The sequence below is a fragment of the Peromyscus leucopus genome, chromosome 1 (assembly GCF_004664715.2).
Source record: "Peromyscus leucopus breed LL Stock chromosome 1, UCI_PerLeu_2.1, whole genome shotgun sequence".
Taxonomy (NCBI): Eukaryota; Metazoa; Chordata; class Mammalia; order Rodentia; family Cricetidae; genus Peromyscus; species Peromyscus leucopus.
The window spans coordinates 184,454,869-184,466,164 of record NC_051063.1 but is presented as its reverse complement, the minus strand read 5'-3'; the positions used below and the strand labels follow the sequence as shown (position 1 = coordinate 184,466,164).

The window sequence follows — 11,296 nt, the reverse complement described above, 5'->3', positions numbered from 1 at the left end:
GAGTTCGAGGCCAGCCTGGGCTACCGAGTGAGTTCCAGGACTACCAGGGCTACATAGCGAAACTGCGTTATAGAAACTAAAACAAAACAAACATTTGAAAACTGGGCAGGTGAGATGGCTCAGGAGGTGAAGGGACCCGCCACTAACGCCTGCCACCATGACAGAACCCACTTCTGCAAAGTGTCCCCCGATCTCCACAGGCATGCTGTGGTGTGAGCATGTAAGGACGAATTCTTTCTTACAATTAAAAACTAAATAGCCACCCGGACACTATTTGGACACCTGCCGTCACAGACCCAACAGGACATTCTTACCCAAGCACCACTTGGCCCTACGACCTCTGTCTCTGTCTCACCATTGCCCAAGAACACTCAACTCTTCCCTAAATGGACAGAGGCACAGCACAAGATCCAGTTGCCAGGGGGACTTTATTTGCAGAGGGCAGCTGAGTCAAGAGTACATAAAGTATCTCAGATGGTGGCGGTGGCGGCTGCGGCGGCCGCGGGGGTAGCGGGGGTTGTCCCGGCATGCAGGTGGGTGGGAGAAAAAGCTGGAGCAGATCGGAGTGCCGTGAAGCCCCATGAGAGAAGACGGGGTGACAAAGCCAGGAAGACAGTGGTGAAGAGTGGGGGAGGCCCCCAGTGGGGAGCCCTGGTGGTCAGGTGTCTACTGATTTGACTGCTTGCTGTAGGCCGGGCGCTGCTCTGGGGATGCAGGGTCAGTCCTCCGGGAGCCAGGACCCCACCCTCTGGGAGGGCACACAGTTAAAAGAGGTCCAGCGCACACCAAATAAGTAAATAAAAGGAACACAGCCGGGCGGTGGTGGCGCACGCCTTTAATCCCAGCACTTGGGAGGCAGGGGCAGGTGGATCTCTGTGAGTTCGAGGCCAGCCTGGTCTCCAAAGTGAGTTCCAGGAAAGGCGCAAAGCTAAGCAGAGAAACCCTATCTCGAAAAACCAAAAAAAAAAAAAAAAAAAAAAAAAAAAAGAAGAAGAAGTAAAAAATAAAATAAAAAATAAAAGGAACACACAGTAGAGGAGGGGCCGAGGATTGTGAAGTCCAGGGCAGGTGGCTGTCTTACCTGGGGCTTGGGGTGGGGGGGCGCTACCTGAGGTGGGCGGGACGGTGCACAGCTATGCGGGAGAACTGAGCGCGGTGCATGCCTGCTATCCCCAGGACTCAGGATTCTGGGGCAGGAGGATCCAGAGTTCAAGACCAGAGACAGCCAGATGGCTCCCGAAGGTAAAGGTGCTTGAAGACTGATAAAGAATTCAGTTCCATCGCTGGGCCCCAAGGTGGAGGAAGGAGAGAACTGGCTCCCGAAAGTCCTCTGACTTTCACACCACACACACGTGTGTACGCACGCACGCACGCACGCACGCACACACACACAGAGCATAAAGGAGGGATACAGACTACACACAGGACGGGCAGGGGAGAGATTGGAAACGGAGGGCAGGCCGCAGCCAGCAGCGCGGGCTAAGCAGGTCTCGGCATGCAGGCTGCTCCCCCTTTACAGCCCCGTGGTCTCCCAACTACCCATCCTCCCCCAGCTCCTCAGCCTCCCCCTCCCTCTGCTTCCAGGGTTGGCCTAGGTAGCCCTTGATGGAGCTCACAGGGTTCCTCTTCCTGGGGTGAGGGTCTAGCAGCCCCCACAGGAGAGTGTCTGCCGCAGGCGATAGGCCGTACCAGGGCTGGGCCGGTCTTGGGGCTGGCCAGAGGCCTGCCAGATCAGGAAGTCCTCGAAGAAAGGGTCAGCCTCCACCAGGGGCTGGTCCCAGGGAAGTAGCCGGTGAGCAGGCAGAAGACCAGGACTCCCAGAGCCCAGGCATCCAGGGCAGGTTGGATGGGTAGTCCTCGGGGAAGGGTGGGGGGCACACAGCTCAGGGGCCGTGTAGGGGATGGGTGGCCAGTGAGTCGGAGCAGGGTCCCTCTGGGCCGGGTGTGGCCGAAGTCCGTCAGCTTGACGCGATGGCAGTCTGGGTCACACACCAGCACATTCTCTGGCTTCAAGTCCCGGTACACCAGGCCATGGGAGTGGATGTGCTCCAAAGCTGAGGCCAGCTGGGCTGCACAGCGCTGGACCGCTGGCTGGGAAGACCCACTGCAGGGGTCAGAGATAATGAAGGTCCCCTGCCCCCCTAGCTGCTGAGGGAAACGGAAGAGGTAGGGATTCTTTCCAACGCCAGGCACAGCTCCTGGAAAAGCTGAGAAGGCTCACAGGTCATGCCAGTGAGGCCTGTGAGCTTTGAGAGACCTGGGAGGCCCGGTGTGAACTTGTTAGTGTGAAGCGCGACATGTGTCCCTAAGGGGTGTGAACCTGTGATACCCGTGAGGTCCAGGGTGAGCCTGTAAGGCCTAGGAGGCCCAGCGGAGCCCATCAGACCTGTGAACCTGTGAGGTCTCTGAGGCCCAGTACAAGGCTGTCAGGTCTAGTGTGAGCTGGTAAGGCCTCCATGAGTCCGAGCCTGTGAGGCCTCCGAGGCCTAGTAGGAGCCTACAAGTCCCATGAGTTTGCAAGTATGCTGAGGCCTAGCGCGAACTCATGGACCCCCAGATGGGACCCGATGAGCCCATGAAGCCTGTTAACTCCAGCAGGGCAGACTATGAGCTTGTGAAGGTTGGTTAATCCCAATAGGACACAGTCAAGGAACGCTAAAGTGACCCAACAATTCTAGAAATTGGGGTTAGATGGGGACCAGGGTGGCCTGACACAGTGAACGTGATCTTGGGGTTCCTTGACTTCCCACAAACCCTGGTGAGGCTCACGAAGGCATACCCAGGGGCCGACCTACTCACCTTGGGCTGGATGAAGGTGATGAGGTCCCCGTGGAGAACAGGCTCCGTCAGGAAGCTGTAGGAATTGGCTGACTCAATGCCAATGCCGTAGGCTGCCACGATGGCCGGGTGCGTGCCAAGTGAGAGGCCCACGCAGAACTCATACAGGAAGCTGCGGAGGGAGGTCGAGGTCTTGGGGAGCTGCTTCAGTGCCAGGGGTGTTCCTGGAGGTGGGGGGCAGATGGAACAGGGATGGATGTCAGAGGTGGGTAGGAGTTTGGGGTCACTGGACCAGCTCTCTTGATCCTCTTCCTAGGCTTCAGGAGGGAATCTGTTTCCCAAACTCCTCCTTGTCCCCCAATCCCTGCCTCCCTACCAACTACCCTAACAGCACCAGGCTCTGCTGCTACTAACGGTAGCATGTGGCATCCATGTCCACCCACGTCCACCCACGTCCACCCACGTCCACCCACACCCACCCACGTCCACCCATGTCCACCCATGTCTACCCATGTTCACCCATATCTACCCGTGGCCACCCATGTCCACCCATGTCCACCCATGTCCACCCATGTCTACCCATGTCCACCCACGATGTCCACCCATGTCTACCCATGTCCACCCACGATGTCCACCCATGTCCACCCACATCCACCCATGTCTACCCACGTCCACCCATGTCCACCCATGTCCACCCATGTCTACCCACGTCCACCCATGTCCACCCATGTCTACCCATGTCCACCCACATCCACCCATGTCCACCCACATCCACCCATGTCTACCCACGTTCCACCCATGTCCACCCATGTCCACCCATGTCTACCCACGTCCACCCATGTCCACCCATGTCTACCCACGTCCACCCATGTCCACCCATGTCCACCCACATCCACCCATGTCCACCCATGTCCACCCATGTCTACCCATGTCCACCCACGTCCACCCATGTCTACCCATGTCCACCCACGATGTCCACCCATGTCCACCCACATCCACCCATGTCTACCCACATCCACCCATGTCCACCCATGTCTACCCATGTCCACCCATGTCTACCCACGTCCACCCATGTCCACCCATGTCTACCCATGTCCACCCACATCCACCCATGTCCACCCACATCCACCCATGTCCACCCACATCCACCTACACCCACCCACGTCCACCCACGTCCACCCACATCCACCCACATCCACCCATGTCTACCCATATCCACCCATGTCCACCCATGTCCACTCTGCATTTCTCTTCTCAGGGTGAATAAAAACCGAACCTGGAACCTCAGTGAGTCTGTTTAACTCCCCCTGATGACAATCCCATGTAGGAGGATTTTTTTAATTAATTAAATTTCATTCGTTTATTTTACACCCCGAAGGGCGTTTCCCTCCCTCCTCTCTTCCTGTTCCCTCTCCTGGCCTCCTCTCTGCACCCCCACTCCCCACATCCACCCCTTCTCTGTTTCTGCTCAGAAAGGGGCAGGCCTCCCATGGATGTCAGTAAAACATGGCGTATCAATTGGAGGTGGGGCTAAGCTCCTCCCCTTGTACTAAGGCTGGGCGAGGCAACCCAGTGTGAGGATGGGTTCCCGAAAGCCGGCCAGAGGTGGTGCACATCTTTAATCTTCGCACTCGGGAGGCAGAGGGAGGCGGATCTCAGTGAGTTCAAGGCCAGCCTGGTCTACAGAGCGAGTTCCAGGACAGCCAGAGCTACACAGAGAAACCATGTCTCGAAACAACAACAACAAACAAACAAGCAAACAGAAAAGAAAGAAACAGGTCCCTGAAAGCCAGCTCAAGCATTAGGGACAGTCCTGATCCCACTGCTAGGAATCCCACAAACAGAACAAGCTACACAACTGTCACTCATAGGTCGAAGGCCTAGGTTGGTCCCGTACAGAGCGAGGGAGGATTTTATTTTTTTTTTCTGAGGTAGGGTCTCACGTATTCCAGCCTGGCTTCCGGCTCCCTCTTGGCTGGGGATGCCATTAAACTCCGGATCTTCCTGTCTCACAGGTGTGATTGTAGGTATGGCCCACCCCGGCTGGCACAAAGACCTGTTTGAGGCACCTGGGGAAACTGCAGAGTCCAGGGCAACAGGTCCAATCAAGGAGTCATGATCCGAGTCCACGGAGAAACCACTTCCTAGATTCTCCCTCCAAGGTAGAAACTTTCAGTGTCAAGCTTCTAGCCGTCAGGGATTATTTCTTACGCTTATCTTAAGAACTAACGCAACCACGGGGTTGTGTTGTGTGAGTCAGGCAGGCTGCCAACTTTCTCTTTTTTGTATGACTGAGGATTGATCTTAGGGTCTCGGGCATGCTGGGCAAGGGCTCCACCACGGAGCCATGGCCCCCGGCCCTCAGTGGGGGCTTCTAGGCAGGGGCTCTATGGAAGAATGATGTCTTTCCCTGTTCACTGAGAGATTCTGGGTCAACCTCTTATCACTGGGCCACGTCCCCCGCCTCTCACTGGTACAGTCTAGGCAAGTACTGGAGCCCTGAGCCATATCCTCAGACTTCTTTTTACTTTTTGCTTTGATATAAGTTTTCACTGAGTTTTTTCGGGGGCCTCGCATGAATTCTGCAGCCTCAGATAGACCCTGAACTGGCCATCCTGCTTCCTCAGCCTCCCGTATGGCTGAATGACAGGCATGGCTGCCTCTTTAGACACCCGCCGTTCAACTCCGCACACTCCAGCCTGAAGTGGCAGTGTCTTCTCCAGCTGTCTTGGCTTCCCACCACCCCCTGGTTTGTGTGTGTGTTGTGTGTGTGTGTGTGTGTGTTGTGTGTGTGTGTGTGTGTATGTGTGTGTGGACTGAACCGGGGCCTCAGGCATGCGAGGTGAGCAGTGCCCTGTCCCGGAGCCACAGACCCCGTCACCTAGTGTTCTGAAGGTCTCTGCTCACTTCCCACTGCACTATGAACATCTCAGCGCCGCCTCCATCTTTACACCCGGGGCATCGTCTAGCACAGCGGTTCTCACCCTTCCCGATGCCGCGACCCTCTAACACAGTTCCTTAGGTGTGCTGACCCCCCCCCAAACACAAAATTATTTTTGTCGTTACTTCATAACTGTAATTTTGACGCTGTTATGAATCGTCATGTAAATATCTGTGTTTTCTGACGGGTCTTAGGTTACCCCTGTGAAAAGGTCGTTTGCCCCCAAAGGGTCGTGACCCACAGGTTGAGAACCACTGATCTAGCATGAGGTTGGCCACTCAGGGGTGTAACTCATATGTCCAATGGAACCAAGCAGCTGAGGTTGGTTCTCACTCACCAACAGTGCCTCCATTCCCCTGCTGTTGTTCTCTCATTCTGTTTCCCTCTCTCTCTGTTATGGGCCAAATCAGATTCCCTCAAATTCAAACAACGGAAGACAAATTCCTAGGATCCCACCCCCCATCCCCACCCCCATCCCACCCTGGCAAATGAGGCTGTGTTCAAAGATAAGGTTCCCTCCTTCTTTCCTTTTAGTTTTTGAGACAAGATCTCTCTGGGTAATCCCACCCACCCTGGAACTCCATTGACCACACTGGCCTCAAATATGAGTGGTCTTTTGTATTTATTCATGCATTTTATGTGTGTGTGTGTGTGTGTGTGTGTGTGTGTGTGTGTGTGTGAGCATATGCTGTGTGTGTCGGGGGGGGGGGATGCCTACAGAAGAAGTGTCAGATTCCCTGAAACTGGAGTCACAGTGGTTGTGAGTTGCCTGATACTAGGAACTGAACTCAAGTCCTCTGGAAGGGCAAGAGGTACTTTTTTTTTTTTTTTTTTTTTTTCTAAGAAAGGGTTTCTCAGGCTGGAGAGATGGCTCAGAGGTTAAGAGCACTGGCTGCTCTTCCTGAGGTCCTGAGTTCAATTCCCAGCAACCACATGGTGGCTCACACCCATCCGTAATGGGATCTGGTGCCCTCTTCTGGCCTGCAGCCATATATGCCGGCAAAACACTGTATACATAATAAATAAATAAATAAATAAATAAATAAATAAATAAATAAATAAATATTGAGAGAGAGAGAGAGAGAGAGAGAGAGAGAGAGAGAGAGAGAGAAAGGGTTTTTCTGTGTAGTTTTTGTGCCTGTCCTGGAACTTGCTCTGTAGCCCAGGCTGGCCTCGAACTCTGAGATCTGCCTTCGAGTGCTGGGATTAAAGGGTGCACACACACACACACACCCAGCACAAGAAGCACTCTTAACTGCAGAACCATCTCAGAGACATCTCTCCACCCTCTCCTTCTTTGTTTTCAGTTTTTATTTTATGTGTATGAAGTGTCTCTCTACGTGTATGGATGTGCATGTCTGGTATCCACAGATGTCAGAAGGCATCGGAGCCTATGGAATTGGATTCACATGGCTTTTTTTTCCCCTGAAAAAGGAAAAAATGCTTTTTAACTATGGAGCCATCTCTTTAGCCCCTAGCCTTGAGAGAGAGAGAGAGAGAGAGAGAGAGAGAGAGAGAGAGAGAGAGAGATTGGTGGTTAGATACCATCAATGAATATGCACCAGGTGAGCATGTAGGATCACAGGACAACTCTGTGGAGTCAGTTTGCTCCTTACACCTTGATGTGGGTTCCAGGGATCCAACTCAGGTGGTACCATCTCCGAGGCAATGCCTTCACCCTCCCAGGCATCTCAGCGTCCTGTGGGTGAGGCCACTGAGCACTCTTGCCTCTGCTCCCTGAGTGCTGGACTCACAGGTGTTTGCCCAGCAGGATGTCGAAATTTGATGAGATGCTTTGGTTTTGTCCGGAACCGGGTATTGAACCTAGGGCCTCCCAGACACCAGGCAAGCACTCACACCACTGAGCTACATCCTCAGCCCTGCCCACCCGCTCTCTCTCTCTCTCCTTTCTGAGACAGGGTGTCTTGGCTTGCAGATGGCTGTCTTCAAGCTGAGTCCTCACACAGTCCTGACTCCTACTCTCTTCTTTGAAGGATACCAGGTAGATTGTATTGGTGTCCACACAAATAGCCTCATTTTATTTCTTTAAATCAGCGTTCTCAACCTTCCTAATGCTGCGACAACCCCACCATAAAATTATTTTCATTGCTACTTCGTAACTGTAATTTTGCTACTGTTATGAATTGTAATGTAAATATCTGTGGTTTTGTTTTGTTGTTTTTCTTTTTCTTTTTTTTTTCGTTTTTTTTTTGGTTTTTCAAGACAGGGTTTCTCTGCATAGTTTTGGTGCCTGTTCTGGATCTCACTCTGTAGACCAGGCTGGCCTTGAACTCACAGAGATCCTCCTGCCTCTGCCTCCCCAGTGCTGAGATTCAAGGCATGCGCCACCACCGCCCGGCAATATCTGTGCTTTTTGATGATCCCTTAGGTGACCCCTTGAAAAGATTGTCTCTAAAGGGGTCGCGACCCACAGGTTGAGAACTCATGATCTAAAGGCATCATCCTCTTGGCAGATGGCATGCCCCGAATACATGAAACCTCTGGTTCCATCCCTCAAACGACATAAACTGGGCCTGGAGGTGCACTCCCGTAATCCCAACACTCAGTGGAGGCAGAGGCAGGAGGATCAGGAGTTCAAAGCTAGCCTCAGATACATGGCAAGTCTGAGGCCACTGTGGGCAGTATAGGAAAGAGAGAGAGGAAGGAAGGAAGGAAGGAAGGAAGGAAGGAAGGAAGGAAGGAAGGAAGGAAGGAAGGAAGGAAAAAAAGGAAAGTTGGAGCGATGGTTCAGGGGTGGAGAACACTGGGTCTTCCAGAGGACTCAGGTTTGATTCCCAGCACCCAACATGGCTGCTAAACAATGATCTGTAACTCTAGTTTTAGGGAATCGAATGCCCTCTTCTGGCCTCTGGGGGTACTGCATGCAATGGTGCATAGACATGCATACAGGCAAAACACCCATACACGTAAAAATAAAAAATGAGCCGGGCAGTGGTGGTGCACGCTTTTAATCCCAGCACTCGGGAGGCAGAGACACATGGATCTCTGTGAGTTTGAGGCCAGCCTGGGCTACAGAGTGAGTTCTAGGACAGCCAGGGATACACAGAGAAACCCTGTCTCAAAAAACAAAGAGGCGGGGGAAGGAGGGAGGGAGAGAGGGGGGGGGGAGAGAGAGAGAGAGAGAGAGAGAGAGAGAGAGAGAGAGAGAGAGAGAGAAGGAAGGAAGGAAGGAAGGAAGGAAGGAAGGAAGAAAAGGTTAGAAAACAAACAAACAAACAAACAAACAAACAAACAAGCAATAGCTGTTACTCTTCCAGAGGACCAGAGTTCAAATCCCAGCAGCTCACAACCAACCACCTGTAACTCCAGCTTCGGGGACCTTTCGCGTCCCCGGCTCTCTGGACACTGCACTCATGTGCACAGTTGCCCCCGCAGGCCCTCCCATTGCCGTATGCACATAAATTGTCAATAAAAGTTTAAGAAGAAAGAGGAAGGGAAAGACAGCTGTCACAGTAGACACAAATCATGTGGTTTCAGACATCCCAGGAAGTGCAGAGGGGTGGGCATGGCTGTACGATGGAACATCATTAGTTTTTTTTGGTATGTGTGTGTGTGTGTGTGTGTGTGTGTGTTTGTTTTAAGTACGAACAGGTTTCTCTTTTCTCCCTTCTTTTTAATTTCACACTGGCTGATTGTGTGTTTGTTGGGAGGAGGGCTGTGGAGGTCGGAGGACACCCTGGGGCAATCGGCTCTTTCCTTGCACCGTGCAGGTAGGATCTGGGGAACTGAACTTTGTGGCAAGCGCCTTTAGCTGCTGAGCCATCCTGCCTGGCTTTCTATTTTTGAAACAGCCTCTAATGTAGCCCAGGCTGGCCTGAAACTCTGGATCTATCGTAGGATGACTTCAAACTCCTGATCCTTCCGCCTCTACCTCCAGGGATTCTATCTCAGGGATACCGGGGTTACAAGTATCAGCTACCATGTCCGGCTTTGTTTGTCTGAGACAGTTATCTTGCTACGTAGCCATGGCTAACCTGGAACTCACTATGTAAATCTTAGGCCAGATTCATAGCAACCTCCCCGCCTCGGCCTGATGAGATTATGCAGGCACACACCATAATGCCGGGCTTCTCATCTCTTCAAAGGAGAGAGCTGGGTTAAAGGAACCCCCTAAAACACACAGCTTAGAAATAAAGTGAGGAGGGAAGACCTGACTCACGTTTATAAGACTCCCTAGCCTTGGCTAGCTCGTCTCAAATCTTGCTCAGATCTACCCTCTGGCATTCCCGGGCCCAGGATCCAGTACCTTTCTGCCGGTGAGTAACCAGCAGGACGCGACCGAACCGGCCCTGGCCCAAGGGACGGACTTCCTCGTACAACTGCTCCACCTCAGTGCGGACCAGGGTCTGGGCGCTCAGAGCCATCATGTCCTCCAAGGCCAGCGCAGTCTCCTGGCCCTGCTCCAGCTCCTCTACGGTGAGGCCCCCCAGGCCTTCGTCACCCCCGTCTTCCGCGGCTGCTCCTTCCATCACCCCGTCCTCTGACTGCTTGCCCGGCATTTCTGCAAGACAGACGAGGAAAGTGACCCAGGACCCAGAGGTCGCTAGCCTGTGCCCAGTGGAGGGAGAGCAAGGTAACCAGACCCCTGGGTCTGATGGAGGAGGGCTGAGGTCTGGCCTCCTGGGTCTCAGGAAGGGAGGGCTGGCGCCTGGACCCATGGGTCTGAGTGAGGAGGGCTGAGGTGTGAAGGAGCCGTCTGGGCCTGCACTGATCGCCAGTTCTCATTGTGACTTACTTCCATTCTGTCAGAGGACCCCCAGGAGTGGGGAACAGTCAGTGGTGTGAGGTGAGGTCAACTGAGAGGTCAGATGCCCCCCCCCATCCCCACTGCCACCTGGTGGCCTGGGAGTGTAAGATGAACCAAGCCATTGAGACAACGCCCCCATCTTGTTTCCAAAGCAAACAGACTGGGGCCCCAGAGTGGAGCAGCAGTTCCCTCCAAAGAGCAACAGGTGCTCTCTGCCTCCAGGGAAGGGTGGGGCTCTACGCGGCTTGAGACATCAGGGTCCTGCCGGAAGCTGGCGCTCGGACCGGTCCCCAGTCCTTCAGCCCTCAACCATTTTGTGGTCCAAGTCTCAGAGCTCAGCGGCTCCTCCCTAGACTCAGGGCTCCAGACCCCAGCTCCCCTCCCAACATCTAGAAATATAGACCCCAGCCTTCCTCCTTCACATTAAGGGCCAGGCCTCCTTCCTCAGACTCAGGAGTTCAGACCCCGTCCATCTACCCTCAGATGCAGGGTCCCTGACCCCAGCCCCCCTCCCTCAGACCCAGGGGCCCAGCCCTCAGCCCTCCTCCCCCAGACCCAGAGGTCCAAACCATAACTTATTACTGCCGGGGAACTTCTATGACTCACACAACTTGGGGGCTTGGACCCTGGCCCCAACACTCAAGCACTCGATGGCTTCAAGATCTTCCTTGTCCTGTTGAGGGTCCAGGACTCTTACCACCTGTTTTCCTAGTTCAACTGCAGCCTACCTCAAGCCGGTTAACCTTGCCCTACTTCTGACCTGGGCTGAGAGCTCCAGACCTCACCTTCTTCAAGGCTTGTCTGACCCC

General features: G+C 53.7%; 1 pseudogene; it reads right to left on the bottom strand.

Annotated features, from left to right (window-relative positions):
* Nucleotides 1-983: 983 nt before the first annotated feature.
* LOC114684797 lies at nucleotides 984-11,296 on the bottom strand (annotated as a pseudogene).